The sequence below is a fragment of the Panthera pardus genome, unplaced genomic scaffold (genome assembly GCF_024362965.1).
Source record: "Panthera pardus isolate Hobbes unplaced genomic scaffold, ASM2436296v1 HiC_scaffold_7, whole genome shotgun sequence".
Lineage (NCBI taxonomy): Eukaryota > Metazoa > Chordata > Mammalia > Carnivora > Felidae > Panthera > Panthera pardus.
The window spans coordinates 18,167,580-18,186,832 of NW_026527002.1; the positions used below are offsets into that span (position 1 = coordinate 18,167,580).

The 19,253-nt window shown below is 36.7% G+C and overlaps 1 protein-coding gene and 1 non-coding gene across 2 annotated transcripts in view; both read right to left on the reverse strand.

The window, feature by feature from the left end:
* Nucleotides 1-19,253, reverse strand: part of CPA6 (carboxypeptidase A6) — a 541,372-nt gene that overhangs the window by 511,954 nt on the left and 10,165 nt on the right. The window lies entirely within an intron of this gene.
* LOC128775392 (U6 spliceosomal RNA) lies at nt 816-918 on the reverse strand. The gene has a single exon (XR_008420116.1). It is a non-coding gene; the product is annotated as a U6 spliceosomal RNA (small nuclear RNA).

Sequence of the window (19,253 nt, forward strand, 5' to 3'; positions counted from 1 at the left end):
TTTAATGGGCGAATCAGTAGCCTTGACATAGCCTAGAAAAGAATTAGTGAACTTGAAGATAGGTCAATAGAAATTATTCAAATTGAAAAACAAAGAGGAAGAAAATGTGAAAAATCAAACAGACCATATGATATCAAATGGTATAATATCAAATAGTATAACATATGCATAATTGGACTCCCAGAGGAAAAGGAAGAGAGAATGGGGCAAAAAAAAATATTTGAAGAAATGATGACTGGAATATTTTCAAAATTAGTGTCAGACATCAAACCACAGATCTCAGAACCTCAAAGAACACCAAGAAGAATTCATTAAAAAAAACAAAACAACCCACCAAGCCTAGGCACATCTTATTCAAACTGTTGGAAACTGAAAACAAAAAGAAAATCTTAAGCTCAATCTCTGAATACTTACATACAGAGGAATAGTAATAAGATAAACAACAGACTTCTAGTCAGAAACAATATAAGAAAGATGACAGTAGAGGGGCATCTTTAAAGTGCTGCAGGAAAATCCCACATCCAGTGAAAGCCAGTTTCAAAAGTGAAAGAAAAATAAAGTCTTTCTCAAACAAAGGTAGAGGAAAGAAGCTCCAGTCTTCTTTTTTTTTCACTTTTTTTTGTTTTTTTTTTTGTTTTGGAAACAGACACAGGGCATATCATAGGGGGAAGCAGTGTGATGCCTCCTAGCAAGTCTCAGGACAATAGTAGCCAAAGTCAGAGATACCACTGTGGCCAGGCCTAAGACCAACATCACAGAGGTATGAGGAGAGGTTGACCCCTCCACACCAAAAATCACCAAAATATGCAATCACCAAAAATATGGAATGCTTCACAAATTTGTGAGTCATCCTTACGCAGGGGCCATGTTAATCTTGTCTGTATCATTTCAATTTCAATATATTTGCCGCTAAAGTGAGCGTGCTCCACTCTTGATTTAAAAAGTGTCCTGTGCATATAGGGAGAGAAGAAATTGGTTGGAAGACACCTTTAGAGATTAGCTACTAGCATCCACTGCATGTAAGGTAAAAGTTATAGTACTGGGGAAAGTCCATGTTATCTCATTGAAATTAATTTTTCCTATTTATAAGTTGCTGGTATTAGTTTACATGATTTCAATGATTTCTTAAAATTGAACTATTTTTTTAATGGTAGTCGTACATTGTCGTTCATTACTTTATCAATCCGGAGATAGGTATTTTTGTGTGTGATATATAAAAACAGTCTATTTTAAAATTAGATTAATATATTTCTGAAATGTTAGAAGGGTTGGCTACACATAGTAGCTGTGGCTGATTATAATCAATCTATGAAAACTTAACCATCTACACATGAGCTGATGTCTGTATTTTCTTAATTTATTTATTTTGAGAGAGAGAGAGACAGTGAGTGAGGGATGGGCAGAGAGAGAAGGAGAGAGAGAGATCCCAAGAGGCTCCCTGCTGTCAGCACAGAGCCCAACGCAGGGCTCCATCTCGTGAACTGTGAGATCACAACTGGAGCCAAAATCAAGAGATGGATGCTTAACCAACTAAGCCACCCAGGCGCCCCTCTATATGTTAATAATAAATGTCAGTCAAGAGTCAAACTGATTAACAAGGGTTAACAAATGCAATTTCAATTTCAGAATTACCGTTTATTTTTAAAAATGTTTATTTATTTGTTTTTTGAAATTTATTTTGATGGGGTGGAGGGGCAGAGAGAGCTGGGGAGAGAGAATCCCAAGCAGGGATTCTCAGCTGTCACACTGTCAGCTCAGAGCCTGATGTGGGGTTGAACTCACAAACTGTGAGATCATGACCTCAGCCAAAGTCAGATGCTTAACCAACTGAGTCACCAGTTGCCCCTAAATGTTTATGTATTTGTTTTTGAGAGCGAACGAGAGGAAAAGAGTTAGAGGGAGAGAGAGAGAATCCCAAGCAGGCTCTGCACTGACTGCCTACAGCCTGATGCAGGGTTTGATTTCATGAACCATGAAATCATGACCTGAGGCAAAATCAAGAGTCAGCCATTTGACTGACTGAGCCACCCGGGCACCCCCAGAATTATTGTTTATTAAAATTATCTTTTAACTTTCTTTTTAATCTTATATTTACAAAGAAATAACTTGGTTATTCCAATTTGATTTTGACAAATATGTATAGCGCCAATCTCTTCACTTTGTAAAAATGCTAATAAAAATTATTGGAGTCAATTATAGATTTGGTACTCCTAAAATTATTTTACTGAAATTTACAAGGATATTTGTGATATAATATAAAGAATGACTCAGCTGCACAACTTCCAGATAGTGAGTTTGAGTCATGCTTAATACATTTGTGTATGTTTTTTTAAAAAAATATTTAATGATACTTGTTAAAGATGGTGAGGCAGACTGCGATAGGTGTAGGGACTGCTGTAATGGGATTGCACAGTGTGGGAGAGAGATGGGGCTCAACTCCAAATATAGCATGGGCATGTGGGAATTTATAGATTAAGAGCAGGGTGTGGGTCAGTGGATGGAAAATTAGTAAGTGGAAACACCAGAAGTAAAGGGGATTCTGAGTAAACAGGATTCTTGCTGAAGATAGGCCAGGGTGATCAAATATCATCTGAGGGATGGAGAAAGATGAGGAACTTGATCATATATTGAAGGTGATGAGATATTGAGAGAGGAAAATGTTGGTTAAACTACTTGGTGGAGTTCTTACTAAAACTGGATTTTACAGGAGCGCAAACAGATGGGCCTAGGAGAACTAAGGTTTAGCCAAGCAAAAAAAAATCTTTGTCATATTATATCAATTATAACATGATAGTATATATTCAAGTTAGCATTGAATAAAGCAGTGATTCTCAAGTTTGAGCAGGCCTCAGAATTTCCAGGAGGGTTTGTTAAAAACCAGATCACTAAGTTCTACCTTCAGGATATGTAATTCAGTACACCTCGGGTAGAGCCTGAGAATTTGCATTTCTCATAAGTTTCTGGATAATATTATTGTGTTTGGTCAGAGGAGCACTCTTTGAAAACTCCTTGCATAGATGAACAAATATGCTTTCAGGTTAGACACACTGAGTAAAACCCAGATTTGTTACCAATTCACTGAGAGCTTAGGCACAACCTTAATGTTTTAATCTATAAAACGGAGTATTAATAGCTACTGTGTAGTGTTGTTTCTAGAATCCTATGAAGTATTTGCCACAGTCTCTGGGACAGAGGATAAATACTCTGTTGGCACTGTTGATACTGTATTGAATGTTTGATGATGAAGATCTCATTGGAAAGATTGTTATGTTTTTCCCAATACATATATTTAATTTATATCTGCAGACCTATTGAGCAAATTAAGAGGTTGAATATTTTGATCCTGATAACATTAATAGGAAAACTACCTTTTGAATTAGAAGTGACTATTTCAATGCAGTTTCTCCAGAGGGATTTCTATTTCGCAAAAGAAAGATTGATCAGTCAACCAACACTCATTGAGTACCTTTGTCTTCAGACAAAATACACACATATACAGACACACTCACATATACACATAAACTCTAAAGTGAATACAAACTGGCTTTTTCTACAAATTGGCTATTCCATTTTTCTTCCTTTCTCTTATCATTTTATCTCTGGAATCGGTGCCTCTGTTTGCTGGTGGCATTCCTTTGCTTTGTGCCTCCTCCCCCAGGCTTCAACAGAGGCATCTTGCATCAACTGAGTACCCGTAGCAAAAGTAGTTAACAGATGTGTGGGTTCTGTTGTATTTTGGTATTGTAATTTCCTATTACTGAGAAAAAAAAAAGAGAGAGAGAGAGAGAAGTGTCACCAAGGAATCTCGGGGGATTTCCTGACTAGAAATGCCTTTGAAGTTGAAGAATATTTTTAAGACAGAGGTTTTTAATTGTAAAGAATCTTAATCATGTAGAGAAATATGCCTTTGAAATATTTTTCTTTGAACAGTGCATTTACCAGTTCAGGAAGCTCATTTCCATGCAATGATATTTTAATTTTAATACACAACTTCCCTTGCATTGCATGTATTCATAAAGCTACAATTTTATTCTTAGTTTTATTTATTACATTCTGAAAATTAGGCTACTTGCCTTAAGCTATTCTATATAAATGTTTTTATTCCCCAAACCCATTATTTTAGAGATGCAATTTTAGCCTTTAATGGGAGAAAATGATATAAAGTGGCTATGACTGAGGTTTTCTGGGTTTATACTTCTGCCATGTCTGCAGGGGGCTATTCCCCACATGAAAATCTAAGAATTCACACTAATGTTAATTCTGGGTATAAACTCATCAATCTGGAGGAAAAGAGATTTTACTTCTAAATGTAACTTTCCTAACTAATTCCACTTGCTCTACATTTGCCTAGATTGGACTTGCCTTCAAATAGAGATATGATCAGGCAAAAGCTGACACAAGGGGAATGAAAGGCTTACCATTTGTTTAAGGCAGGAAAATGACACTACTCAGTTTATGTCAAAAACACATATGGCCGGGGCGCCTGGGTGGCTCAGTCAGTTGGGCGTCCGACTTTGGCTCAGGTACATGATCTTGCGGTTTGTGGGTTCAAGCCCTGAGTCGAGCTCTGTGCTGACAGCTCGGAGCCTGGAGCCTGCTTTGGATTCCTTGTCTCCTCCTCTCTCTGCCCCTCCCATGCTCATGCTTTGTCTCTCTGTGTCTCTCAATAATAAATAAACATTAAAAAATAAAAACAAAAAAGCAAAAAAACCCCTCACATATGGCCATAAATATTTCATTTCTTTGAATTCGAAGGTAAGACTCTTTGTGTTCACATTCTTAAGTAGTATATGTATCTTATCCAGAAACATATTTTACATCTTTGGCCACAGTAACACACACATACAGAATAAAGACCATCAAAGCCCAAAAAAGATGGCATTCATTAGGAAACCACATTCTCCTGAATTAATTGCCCTTCTGAAATGAAATGAATATTTTACAGTTCCTTTACTTAAAACACAATCACTAATTGCAAATGGATGTGTTAACATCATCAACCTAGCCTGAATGAAATATCTGCCATATTTGTAAATATATTAATAATTAGTATATATATCTGCACATATGTATATTAATACATCTGTGCCCCAGGGGCTCTTAAGATTTGGACTGCAAATTTGGTTTCTAGGATGCTTGTTTTGTCCAGTTTTTGTTTTTAGTAATGTCAGTATTGCCACTGATAAATTTGATTTGACTTGAGGAAAGACCTACTATTATCTTCTTTTATCTTTCTCATAAGTGCATATTGGGTTGAAACCCCTGGATAACTAATCATACTTTCTCATCATCGCAGAAATGTAAGGCAAGGAAGTCTATGTCAAGTAATGCAAGTCCGGTGAGGTGTCTTGAAAAAACGGCAGCAGCAGCCTTACATTTGTGCACAGGAAAACTTATATAGGGTAAACTGGATAGGGAGAGAAAAGCTTGGGGACCCACATAGAAGCTGGGATTGCACTGCACATTTCACAAAATTGAGGAAAAGTCAACTGCATGTCACAAAGAATGGGGGTGGGGAAAAGAATGTGTGGGGTAAGCTGGCGGGGGGGGGGTAGTGGTTGTAGGATGACAGAGATTATAGTTACGGTAAAACTAATATAGAAAGAGGGTAAGAGATATAAATAAAACAGCAAGTTTTAGTGTCAAGAACATTATATTTTTCTTAACTAGGAGGCTTGTGTGCCAAGTTAGTCAATTTTTGAAAAATAAGAACTGTCTGGACTTCCCAAATATGCTTTCATCTTTGCTTTAGTGAGAAACCCAGAAAAAGGCCTAAAGCAGTTTCATAAGACATCATTTTTGGTTAAAAACAAAGAAGCACATTTAAAAAATCCCACACTTCAACCATCCAAAAGTTTTCCTAGAGTCTAATAAAAATAGTATTCCTTTTTTTATTTTATTTAAATTTTAGTTAGTTAACAAAGAATAGTATTCCTTTTAAAATGTGCATTTAAAAAAATCTTTCTTTCATATGACATAAGCTATGGCTGCTATGAAAACTGGTATACCTGAAATTTCTGATCAAAATCAAGGGCGAATTTTCCAAGACATCTAATTTGACTGTATTTTCCCTAATTTTTTTCTTTAAAGAAGAAAGCTTGTACTGAGTATTAGCTATTTCTCAAAGACAGGTCAAAAGAAGCTATAAAATACATTCTCCAATGCCTCTAAATTTTTAAAGACTATGTCAATCATAATAAATATGATGCTTTCCTTTTTAGCAGATTATTTTAAATTCTAGAAAACAAATATAAATTGAAAAATACTTTATTCATAAAGATTAGGGATTGAGGTCAACATTTATAGGTAAGCATCTTTCCTGTGGCAGCAGTAAAGGCATAGTTTGAAATTAAAGCACTATAAAAACATTTTACTTATAAATAGGGCAATTTTGGATCATAAAAGTCAATGGTTGAGGACACAAAGGCTACATTTCTGACACTAATTCCAGTGTATGTACCCTTCGCACACCACAAAGCAATTCTGTGACATCAGCTAAGTGTCTACAATTCAATTCAATTCTGACACTGTGTGGAGACTGTCAGATCCCACAGGTTAAGAGCTCAGTCCTACAAGAAGACTCCCATGACCCCCACCTCAATGCCAATCACAAGTATGGGTTGTCATCTGTGCCTCTGACCCACCATATATTGGAAGTTTCAAGGACCCCCCCCCCCCCCACCTTGGGTTTCATTAATTTGCTAAAGCAGCTCACAGAACTCAGAGAAAGTTTTACTTTTAGTAAATAGTATTGCAAAATACTATTGGTTTCTTAGTAAAGGATACAACTCAGAATAGCCAGATGGAGATGAAGCATAGGGCCCACATGGAGAAAGGGCACAGGGCTTCCATGCCTTCTCCAAGCATGCCACTCTCTCAGCACTTCCAAGCATTTGCGAACCGAGAAGCTCTCTGAACCTCATACTTTCGGTTTTTATGGAGGTGTCATTATGTAAGCATGCTTGATTAGATCATTGGCTTTTGGTGATAGATTGAACTTCCAACCATTCTCCCCTTCCCAGGGTGGTCAGGAGGGTGGGAATGGAAGTGTCAACCTTCCATTCAGTGGTTGGTTACCCTGGCAACCAGTCCCTATCCTTAAGCACTTTCCAAAAATCACCTCATTAATATAAACTTAGGTGTGGTTGAAAACAGTTTGCTATGAATATCAAGACACATTTATTGCTCTTATCACATAGGAAAATCATAAGCAAGATCTAATAAGAGTTCCCAAATTTGCTGACCACTCTTAATAAAAATGGAACCCTTGAAATTCCATAGAATTTTCAGATTCTCAACAGATGCTAAATATAGTGTGGCCACCTTTGTTGGTAACTGATTCAAATGAGTCCAAATCATCTAGATTTTTCAGAACTGTTTAGATTTCAAATATTCTATTTGTTGTGCCCTTATTTGTCTCAGAGTTCTGATTTTAGTAGAAAAAACATAATTTCTTTATCCATTGACCTGAATGGCTTCTGATTCTGCTTCTTGGAAAATTTAAAATAAGTGTAAAAATAACCCTGAGCTTAAATAGTCAATTAATCTACAACAAAGGAAGCAAGAATATACAATGGAGAAAAGACAGTCTCTTCAATAAGTGGTGTTTGGAAAACTGGAAAACTATACACAAAAGGATGAAATTGGACCACCATACACAAAAATAAACTCAAAATAGATTAAAGATCTAAATGTGAGACCTGAAACCATAAAACTCCTAAAAGGAAATACAGGCAGTAATCTCTTGGACATCAGCCTAAACAACATTTTTCTGGCTCTGTCTCCTCAGGCAAGGGAAACAAAAGCAAAAATAAACTGTTGGGATAAAAAAAAAAAAAGATTTTGCACAGTGAAGGAGACCATCAACAGAATGTAAAGGCAACCTACTAAATGAGAAAAGATATTTGCAAATAATATATCTGATAAGGAATTAATACAAAAATATATAAAACACTTATACAACTCAATGCCAAAAAACCCAAACAGTAAAAAATGGCCAGAGGACCTAAATAGGCATTTTTCAAAGAAGACATACAAATGGCCAATAGATACACAAAAAGATGGTCAACATCAGTCATCATCAGAAAAACGTGAATCAAAACCACAATGAGATATCACCTCATACCAATCATAATGGCTAGTATCAAAAAGACAAGAAATAACAAGTATTGGGAAGGATGTGGATTAAAAGGAACCCTTGGGGTGCTTAGGTGGCTCAGTCGGTCAAGCATCCAATTCTTGATTTCAGCTCAGGTCATGATTCGGGGTTCATGAGATCAAGTTCCACATTGGGCTGTTTGCTGACAGCATGGAGACTGCTTGGGATTCTCTCTCTCTCTTTCTCACTCTCTCTCTTCCTCTCCCTCTCCCTCTGCCTTCCTATGTATGCGCGATTCTCTCTGTCTCAAAGTAAATAAGTAAATTAAAAAAAAAAAAAAGAACCCTGGTGAGAATATAAATTGGTGGTAAAGCCACTATTGAAAATAATATGGAAGTTCCTCAAAACATTAAAAATAGAAATACCACACAATCCAATAATTTTGCAGCTGGGTATTTATCCAAAGAATACAAAAACATGAATTTCAAAAGATATATGCACCCCTGTGTTTATTGCAGCATTATTTGCAATAGTCAGGATATGGAAGCAACCTAAGTATTCATCAATAGATGAATGGGTAAAGAAGATGTGGTATATACACGAACTATTACTCAGCCATAAAAAAGAATGAATTCTTGCCATTCACAACTACATGTATGGATCTAGAGTGTATTATGCTAAGTGAAATTAAGTCAAAGAAAGACAAATACCATATGATTTCACACGTGGAATCTAAAAAGCAAAACAAATGAGCAAACAAAGAAAACAAAAATATACCCATAAATACAAAGAACAAAATGGTGGTTGCCAGAATGGAGGAGAGTGGGGAGAATTAGTGAAAGGGTTCAAGAGGTACAAACTTCTAGTTATAAAATAAATAAGTCACAGGGATGAAAAGTATAGCATAGGGAATGTAGTCAGTAACAGTGTAATAACTTTGTATGACGACAGATGGTAGCTACACTTCAAGTGAATTGTCAAATCACTATGTTGTACACACAAAAGTAATATAACATTGTATGTCAAATATATGTCAATAAAAATAATAAAATAAAATAAGAGACACTTAAGCTGGTGAAATTAAAAAAATTTTTTTTTAATGTTTTTATTTATTTTTGAGACAGAGAGAGACAGAGCATGAACAGGGGAGGGTCAGAGAGAGAGGGAGACACAGACTCTGAAACAGGCTCCAGGCTCTGAGCTGTCCTCACAGAGCCTGACGTGGGGCTCGAACTCACGGACCGTGAGATCATGCCCTGAGCTGAAGTCGGATGCTTAACCAACTGAGCCACCCAGGCGCCCCTGCAATTTTGACATCAAACAGAAATTCAAAATTTTTGTTTAAAATGATGGCCAAAAATGTTTATGTCAAGGAATCAAGAGGAAGTTTCTTTTCCAACTTTCCTTCCTGTCTAATGTTTCGGTTTTCTTTTCCTTCTCTGTCTCTGTTTTTAGTGTGGAAGTTAAAGGTGAATACAAGGAAGGTGTGAGATACCATCTTTACCTTTTGGATGATCTATATTTCTTTGGTTTCATTTATTTTTGTGAGATGCTCAGAAGAAGTCCACTTCCAGCTCAGATTCTTTCCTTCAGAGTTTCCCCTAGCAACCTGCTAAATGCTCCTGTAAAATACAGGTTTTGGCAGAGTCAACATAATCACTGTATTCAATATTCTGCTTAGTAAATCACACAGATCTTTTTATGAGTCATTCTATGAGATGTTAGTTCTGGAAATTACAGACACACTATTAACTTTTATACTTAGGAACTAAAAATTCTAAATGAAGGTATAAAATTAGTATGAAAATACATAGAAGAGAGAAAGGTACTATTGTGGACCAAATGTTTGTGTTCCCCCTCCAAATTCATAGGTTGAAATCTGAACCCCAATATGATAGTATTATTAGGTGGCACGTTTGGAGTTAATTAGGTCATGAGAGTGGAGTATTCATGAATGGGATAGTGCCTTGTAAAAGGGACCCTAGAGAGATCTGTTGCTCCTATGCCATGTGAAGACACTCAGAAAAGGGCAGTCTAGGACCTGGAAGCCGGTCCTCATTAAAACCTGACCATTCTTGCACCCTGATCTTGGACTTCAGTTTCCAGAACAATGGGAGATAAATTTCTGATATTTATTAGCTGCCCAGTCTATGGTACTTTGCTATAGGATCCCAAACTGAGTAAGATAGGTACTATATAATTTATTCAGTAACAAGTGAAACAAGTAAAAAGTAGCCTGATTAGATGAATTTGAACTCTTTTCATGAAAGAGGGATAACGAAGTTAATTAAAGGGATGTGGGAGAGTTGATGCATTCTGAGTTATGACTGCCTACCACAAAACATGGATCTATAGTCCTTTGTGAAAACATTGGGAACTACTGATCTGTTGGACTCCTTTTTACAGTACCTGGAAGGCGTAGAAACTCAATTAATGTTGCTTAACAACATTGAAGAGAGAGAAGAGAGAGAAGATGGCATAAGGAAATAAGGTGGGGAATAAGGTTTTTTTTTTCTGTTCTGGGGAAATCTGTATAGGTCACCTGGTCTGAGCATTAGCAGAATATTGCTGGAGAAAAAGACACATGACCAGACTGGAGTCTTTATGGACTCATGGTTTCCAATGTCATGTAGAATCTCTATTCTCTCCTTCGTATGACCCTACAACCAACAGATGAATTCACATCTTACGTCATAGATAAGCAACCATCAGAAGGAACTCTTCTTGACCAAATATGTCCAAACAGATCTACACACATCTGTGCCTACTGTTTTCTGTTACAATAGAAAAGGTGTTTGTAATCTGCTATTTCGTCCATCTGTGCTTTGTATCCCATATCCCTGCCTTCTCAGAAAAATGTTTCTATCAGTTTTTCTCCTCTCTCCTCTACCTTCAATCCCTTCAACTCCCCTCCCCCTGACTCTCATCCCCAACATACAAAAAACTTTACTTTTAGTCTAAATACACAACATCCTTTCTTGTCCTTAGGCTTGTTCTGATGATACTGCCCCTGGTTGGGTCATTCTTCCTTTTCACTCGACCGTCCTTCCTTAGTTAAGCCTTTCTTACAATCCCATTATGAAGGCCCCACCCTGATGACCTCATCTAAACTGAATTACCTCCCAAAGGTCCCATCTACAATTACTCTGGGGTCAAAGGTTCAATATGTGAATGTTTGGGAGATACATTTCAGTCTACAGCACTGAGCTTCTTAGATTTATATGTTTACAGGTTTCACCAAATTTGGAAAAACTTCAGCCACCATTTCTTCAAATATCATGTGTCTCCCTGATTCTCCTCTTTTCCTTGTGATTCCAATTACAAACGTATGATAGGCTGTTCATTCCATAGCTCATAGTTCACCTTCTATTCGATTTCCATTCATTGTTCTGTTCTGTTATTGTTCACTGTTAAGTTTCTCTTTGTGTTTTATTTTGTATACTTTCCACTGCTATGTTTCCCAGTTCACTAGTATTTCTTTTTGCAGTGTCTAATCCGCTTTTAATTCCCGCCAGTGTATTTTCTCATTTCACATAGTATCTTTCATCTCTAATATGATTTGGTTTTTCTAATATCTTTCCTTTCTCTCTTCATCCTCACGCTTTCCTCTATCTTCTGGAATTTATTTATAACAGGTGTTTTAACAGACTTGTCAACTAATTCTAGTGTGTTATTTCTGGCTCTGCTGATACTGATTGATTCTCCCCTGATTTATGGGCCAGTTTTTTCTGCTTCTTTGCATACCAAGTTAATTTTTTATTGATGCCAGACATTGTGAATTTTACATTGGTAAGTGCTGAATATTTTTGAATGCCTTTATTTTTGGACTTTGTCCTGAAAAAAGTTAAATTATTTGGGTTCAGAACAATCCTCACCTAGGGATAACTGACCCACTACTAAGCAATCTCTGTCTGTGGACTCTGTACCAAATGATGCATTTACTAGATCTTTCTACTTTGGCTTGTGGGAACATAAAACTCTCCCACATGAGATGTGAGGATCTCCCTACTCTTCTCTGGTGGTCTCTCCAAGCCCCAGGGAGTTTCCTCACATGCACCCAAAGATCAGTCCAAGGACTTGAGAGGGACCCTCTTGCATTTCTCTCCTCCCAGACACTCTACCCTGAGAATGATAGCTGCCTTGGCTTTCTAAATTTGTCTCCTTAGTCCACGAGGTTGCTGAGCTGTTTGAGCTCCTCTTCTTAGGCTTCAGCCTGAAAAGGCTCTCCAGGCAGTGAGTTAGGTCACTCATCCAGTCTCATCTTTCTTGTTTCCCCTTTCTCAGGAATCAGTGCTCTGAGCTGCTTGAAGTCCAATGTCTGAAAACTGTTGTTTCATGTATCGGGTCTGCTTTTCTAGTTGTTTAAGATGAGAGGTTCAATCCAGTCCCTATTAATCCACATTGGCCAGAAGCAAAGGCCTCATTTTCCAGTGACTCTTCTTTTAATTTGCAACTATTTATTTAAATTCAAGATAGTTAACATCCCTATTACATTTGAATACTGTCTTTGTTAGATACTGGATTTTTGCATATATTAGAATGTACCTATTGATTATTCCCCATTACTCTAACAGAGTTCCCTATTCATGTGCTAATATCACATTCTTTTGATTATGGTGGCTTTATGTGAAGTTGTACTGTTTGCAAGGCAAATATCTCCCCTTCTTTTCAGACATTATTTTACTGCTCCCAGATATTTTTTTTTTTTAATTTTTTTTTTAACGTTTATTTATTTTTGAGACAGAGAGAGACAGAGCATGAACGGGGGAGGGTCAGAGAGAGAGAGAGACACAGAATCTGAAACAGGCTCCAGGCTCTGAGCCGTCAGCACAGGGCCCGACGCGGGGCTCAAACTCATGGACCGTGAGATCGTGACCTGAGCTGAAGTCGGATGCTTAACCGACTGAGCCACCCAGGCGCCCCTGCTCCCAGATATTCTTAAATGATATTAAGACTTGCTCTTTTTAGGCCTTATATGACCTCAAATAATGGATAATTATATTCAACTAAGCCTTTTATCCTTGTTAGAAATAAATCTCATGGTTCTTAACTATATTATAAATGGAAATATTTCACGTTTCTGTTTATTGCTCGTGATTCCCAGCATAAAGCTACTAATTATTGCATATTTATCTTTTAAAAGGAAATCAAGTCTTCTTGTTAATTATAGCATAAGTCATATAACAAAAAGATAATTCATCTCTTCTTGTTCCAATATTTACCAGTATTTTATTACCTAACTGTACTATATTCCCTAGAACAGAAGAATTAATGTTTAATTATGATAGTGGAGAACATTTCTTTCCTGTCCCTGATTTTGATAAAAATGGCTTTAACATTTCACCATTTGAAATATTTGTTGCTGGTTTGGAGTATACAGCTTTTATTATATTTAAGCCATTTATTTCAATGGCTTCTTAGGCTTTTTATTATAATTGCTACTATCTTTTATCAAGTGCCATTTCAGAACATACTGAAATGATGAAAACATTTTCTTCTTTAATGTGTTAATTAGGGAATTATATTAATTGTGGTATTTCATTCCTAAAATAAATCCTACTTGCTAATTTTGATACATTGTGAATGGACTGAATCTGTTATTAAAAGTCAGATACTGTTAGATTGATTAAAAAAAACCCTAGAAATATGTTCATTTCAAGAATTACTCTTAAAGCCAGTAAGAAAAAATGCTGTGTAGAGCAAAGGATGCTAGAAGAACATAAAAATATAATTAATTGTGGTGGGAATTTTAATGCAGCTTTTTTAGAATTTGATAAAATAAGAAAATAAAAATTAATTAAAGATAGAATGCAATTAAATAATACAGCATAACCTTAATTTTATGTATATATAATGTTATACTCTTTATATTGAGAATAAACATTTTTTCCACATGATCATGGCATGACTGTTATAAAAAATCATCATATAGTTTGCCACAAATAAATAATGATTTTTTTTTCTTTAAAAGCAGAGATCCCTAACCATATTTTTTTGAGTTAGAAATGAATATGAAATATATGAGCCAAACTAGTGACTTGGAAATTAAGAAACATACTCCTGCTAAATAACTGTTGGATCAAAGAAGAAATCAAAATAGAAATTACAAACTGCTAAGGAAGCAATGTAAAGAAGAGAGTTAAAAGTATTGAGATGTATAATAACTGTGCATAGGAAGATGCATAGCCTTAAAGAGCTTCACCATTAAAGAAAAATTACTGATCACACAGGATTTGAGTAATTATCATAGAAAATTAGAGAAACTGCAGCAAGAAAAAGGTGAACAAATAGGAAAATAAAATTAATAGAGACAAAAATAATTAAAGAGGAAAAAATTATACAGACTAAAAATTTCAAAAGCTAGATGCATTTACAGACCAGTAAAACAGAAAACCCCTCAAAAACCTGGCAAAGAAGAAAAAGACATGGAACAAATATATAAAATATTAAAAATAAGAAAGATGACATTAACACTGATATTGGAAAGATTAAAATATGATATAATTACGTGGCAACAAAATGAAATACTAGGAAAAAAGATTGTTGAGCAAAATATAAACTACACAAATTTTCCACGAGAAAATATACAGATTGCAAGTTAAGTTAATCTCTACTATTTAAACAGGTACCAGAACTGGATGGGTGGTTTTATAACAGACTTCCAGCTCACCTTTAAAAACAGATAATTTCAATGTTATTTAAACAATTCCAGCCCACAGATTTTTCTAGATGAATTCTCATTCATATTAAGAATTCAGTTTAATAGCAAAGCTTATTAAGGAGAGCACAAAAAGGAAAACTATTCATCCATTGCTTTTATGAATATAGATGCAAACTCTAAAAAAGAAAATAGTATCAAGTAGAATCCATTAAGTTGGCACCATAGTTTGAAAAATAAAATATGACTTGAAAGCATACACATGTGTGAGGGCACAGTGTAAGAACTGTGAGAAATCTGCCTGGTATATGCATATCTTTTGGTTGTTTATGGATAGCATTCCCTTCCTCTTTTTCTTTTACAGTCCTCCCTCATCCAGGAGATGCACATGGCAACCTGAGCTGGGCCACAGCTGCAGAGCACTTTTACAGCAGCCAAACCCAGGAAGTGGGAATGTAGAGAGCCTCCCAGGGCTTAGCTGTTGTTCAAGTGAGAAAATCCTCTCTGGCGACTGTTGAGGGCATGTATGAATGAGATTCTGGAGGTGAAGAGCCTCTCTTCAGAGAGAGAGGCTCTCCAGATGTGTGACTCTGAAGGCAGGCAGCTGTGGTGAGTGTCCTGGAACTCAGAGTACTTCCTAAAACTCTGGCTCCTCCACTGGGCATCAACTTTTCTCTCCTTTGCAGCTGATTCTGCAGTCAAAGCTGTTTTTGCCACCCCTAAAGCTGCTGAACTTTAAAAAAAAAAATTTTTTTTAATGTTTATTTATTTTTGAGGGAGAGAGAGAGAGAGAGAGAGAGAGAGAGAGAGAGAGAGAACATGAGTAGAGGAGAGGCAGAGAGAGAGAGAGAGAGAGATGGAGACACAGAATCCAAAGCAGGCTCCAGGCTCTGAGCTGTCAGCACAGAGCCCGATGCGGGACTCAAACTCATGAACCGCAAGATCATGACCTGAGCCAAAGTCAGATGCTTAACTGAATGAGCCACCCAGGTGCCCCAAAGCTGCTGCACTTCTAATAGAAGTGATATGCAGCCTTTTCCAGACCATCTATGAGTCCCGTACCTTTGCAACCAAGGTGGGACCAGATATTCTCTTCCTTTTATGTCTGCCTTATGTCTGCCCTTGTCTTTTATGTCTGCCTCATGTCCTTTGTCTTTCCAACTTTGTCTTTTTGGTTAGACCCTTGCTATGCACTGTTCTCAGTTCACTTTAGGCTGGAAAGCAGTCCAGCACTTTGGCACTGGTTGTGGCTCATGCTGAAAACCATGATCACCCAAGCTGTGGAACAGCTTTATAATGTTGGCAGCAATGGCATGAAGTAATGGCAGCAGCTATTAAGCAGACTCAGAAGTGGCAATTCTAATGGTGGCAAGTTGGGCAAGGGTGGCAGAAGTTTCCATGGTGACAATGTTGGCTTCAAGAGACACAACAATGAATAAGGATCATAAACAGAAATTTTTGCATCGTCAGTTACTAGCCTCCTCCTACCTATCATAGACATTGTAACTGTCTCTGTAGAATCCATTCCACTCCTTCTCCATTAGCTTGACTGAGATTGAACTCACCCTCAGTGTTAGGGATAGGATCTGGTTTGACCTAAGCCAATCATGACAATTTCTTGCTATAAAAACTAGTTCAAGGAAAAGCAAAAATTCATACCTAAGCCAATCTGTGCACAGAGTTCCTTTACCTACAACGATTGTTGAAGGAATGATTTTGTGCCATTTAAATTGTCCAATTAGAGGGGCACCTGAGTGGCTCAGTCAGTTAAGTGTCCGACTTCAGTTCAGGTCACGATCTCAGTTTGTGAGTTCGAGCCCCACATCAAGCTCTGCACTGACAGTGTGGAGCCTGCTTGGGATTCTCTCCCTCTCCCTCTCTCCCTTTCTCTCTCTTCCTGTGCCCCACTTGTACTCTCTCTCTCTCTCAAAAGAAAAAATAAACTTAAAAAAATTGCCCCAATTAGAGACAAAGCCCAAAACTTCTGTTAGATGTGGTTTCAGTAATCCATTGCTCAAGAAAGAAAAACACTCCAAAATTTAATGTCTTAAAACACCAATGATTTATTATTTTCTTAATTTTGTGAATAGACCATGTGAGTGTTTCTTCTTCTGGTCTTGCCTGAGCTCACTCAGCTCAGTGACAGCTCACTGGGGTTGGGAGAGTCCCAGATGGTATTACTCTCATGTCTGACAACTTGTTGTTTGACAAGATGCTTTGGCTTTCCTCCATATGGCTTCCTATTCTACTGTAGGCTACTCTGGGCTTTTGTCTAGATGATGGTCTCAGGTTTTCAAGAAGGCAAGAGTGGAAGTTACAAGTTCTTTTAAGGTTTAATCTCTGGAACTTATGTATCACTTCTATCACATTCTGATGGAGAGAGCAATTCACAAGGTCAGCTAACATTTAAGGTAGTGGGGGGAAAAAGACTCTATCTCTTAATAGGGGCAAAGAAATTGTCAAATTACTAAATGATGTGGATACAAGGGGTCATAATTCATTAAGGGGCATTATCTACCCACAATGGTTGAATGAGGCTAGTTATGCCATGAAAGTTACAACATGTTTTGTAACCTAGTATCTAGTATTACCTTAAAAATTTATGTCGATTCCTCCATCTAGTGTATTCCAGTTTTTATAACTTTCCTTTACAACTGGCTATTTGTTCTATCACATCTCTGTGTGTGTACCCTTGTTTTAGTGTATGTGCACATCATTAATCAAGATATGAAGATACCGCTAGTCCTTTCTTTTTGATAATATAGACCTTTTTATTTAAATGTTCCACTGGCAACTGTGTTACATAGACTTTGAAATTTCTATTTAAAGATGGTATAAGATAATAGGCTGAGGATGTGTATTTTTCCTTAATTTTTTCAACCTTCCTACCATCATTAGATAACAGTAAAAGAAAACACTCACTGCCACAAAGATAATGAAACAGAAACATGAGCAGGAGAGAGATTTCAACACATTTCTGAAGGATAAAAAGAGGATGGAAGCATTTTGACAAAAGAGTGAGGCAGGTATAGAGGAGAGTAACTGCAAAAGACTGACCTAGAGGAGAGCTAGAAGATGTAAAGGCAACATGAGTGAGAAGAATGGCTTATCTGAGAAGGCTATCTGCATAGGAACTTACTTCTTTCTTCCTGATACACTTTTTTTTTTTTTTGCTTTCCTTCTCTGTGTTTTCTGATGCTTAGTGTAAAAATCAAGCATCAACCTCAGACTAAAAATACCTAAGGATTCTTCTCTAATAAGATGTAAGTATCTGCACAGGCAGAAGTAGAACTCTTGGTGCCAGCATCAGAGAAAAGTTCTCTTATTTTGGCAGTTGGAACTTCCACAGCTAGAGACCTGGTACCTGCCTGCTCCCATTAAAGCTTCATTTCATTTAGACAAGTCCTGAACACCTACATAATATTTCCAGCAAAGATCTCTTAATGAGAGATTAGGCAGGAAAACAGACCCACATACAACAAAAGAGGAAACACATCCTTTGTTACAAAGAGAAACAACCCCATTCCCTTTTTAAATAGAATGAATACTCTATTAACATCACAAAAGGACAAAGGGAAGGACAAGATAAAAAAACAACAGAAAAAATGTCTCTAGAAGAAACAAAGAAACTTCAGAGAAAGATTTGAGAAGGTAGTATCCTCAGAGTACAAGAACAGAATGCTACAGAAAGGAACAACAAGGAACAAATTAGAACAATTATCATGTATATAATCATATGCCAAGTGACAAATTAAAAAAGGGTTAGAATAGGGTCACCTGGGTGGCTCAGTTGGTTAAGGGTCTGGCTTCAGCTCAGATCATGATCTTGTGGTTCATGGGTTCGAGCCCTGTGTTGGGCTCTGTGCTGACATCTCAGAGCTTGAAGCCTGCTTCAGATCCTCTGCTCCCTGCTCTCTCTGCCCCTCCCCTGCTCATGCTCTCTCTCTCTCAAAAATAAATAAACATTTGAAAAAAAAAATAAAGGTTAGAATATAAAGTGAGTAGGTCTCTCACAACCATAAAGAAAAAAAATCAACAGAGATTGAACAAGACAAAGGCAACAACAACAAAACAAGGAGATTGAACACTTGAAAAAGATAAGATATATGGAGTATAATTCTAAGAGATCCAACTCAACTAACAGGGTTTCCAAAAAAATGGGCACATGATAACAAAGGCAAAGAAATTTTAAAAAATAATACAAAAAAAAACTTTCCCAGAGGTCAGAAGATACTACTTTTGTGTTTGAGTCTACTAAGTTCCTAGCAAATAGTTAAAAGAAGATCCACATGTAAAAACATGACTGAAATCTTTGTCAGAAAACAAAAGAAAGACACTTGCTAAAAAATTTCAGATAGATAAAACACACCATCAAAAAGGACAGAGAATCAAAGTAGCATTGGACTTCTAATCACTAACATATTGGTAAGAGAAAAAATGAGCAATGGTACTCACAATTCTAATGGGTAATAATTCTGAACCTAGCATTTTATAAAA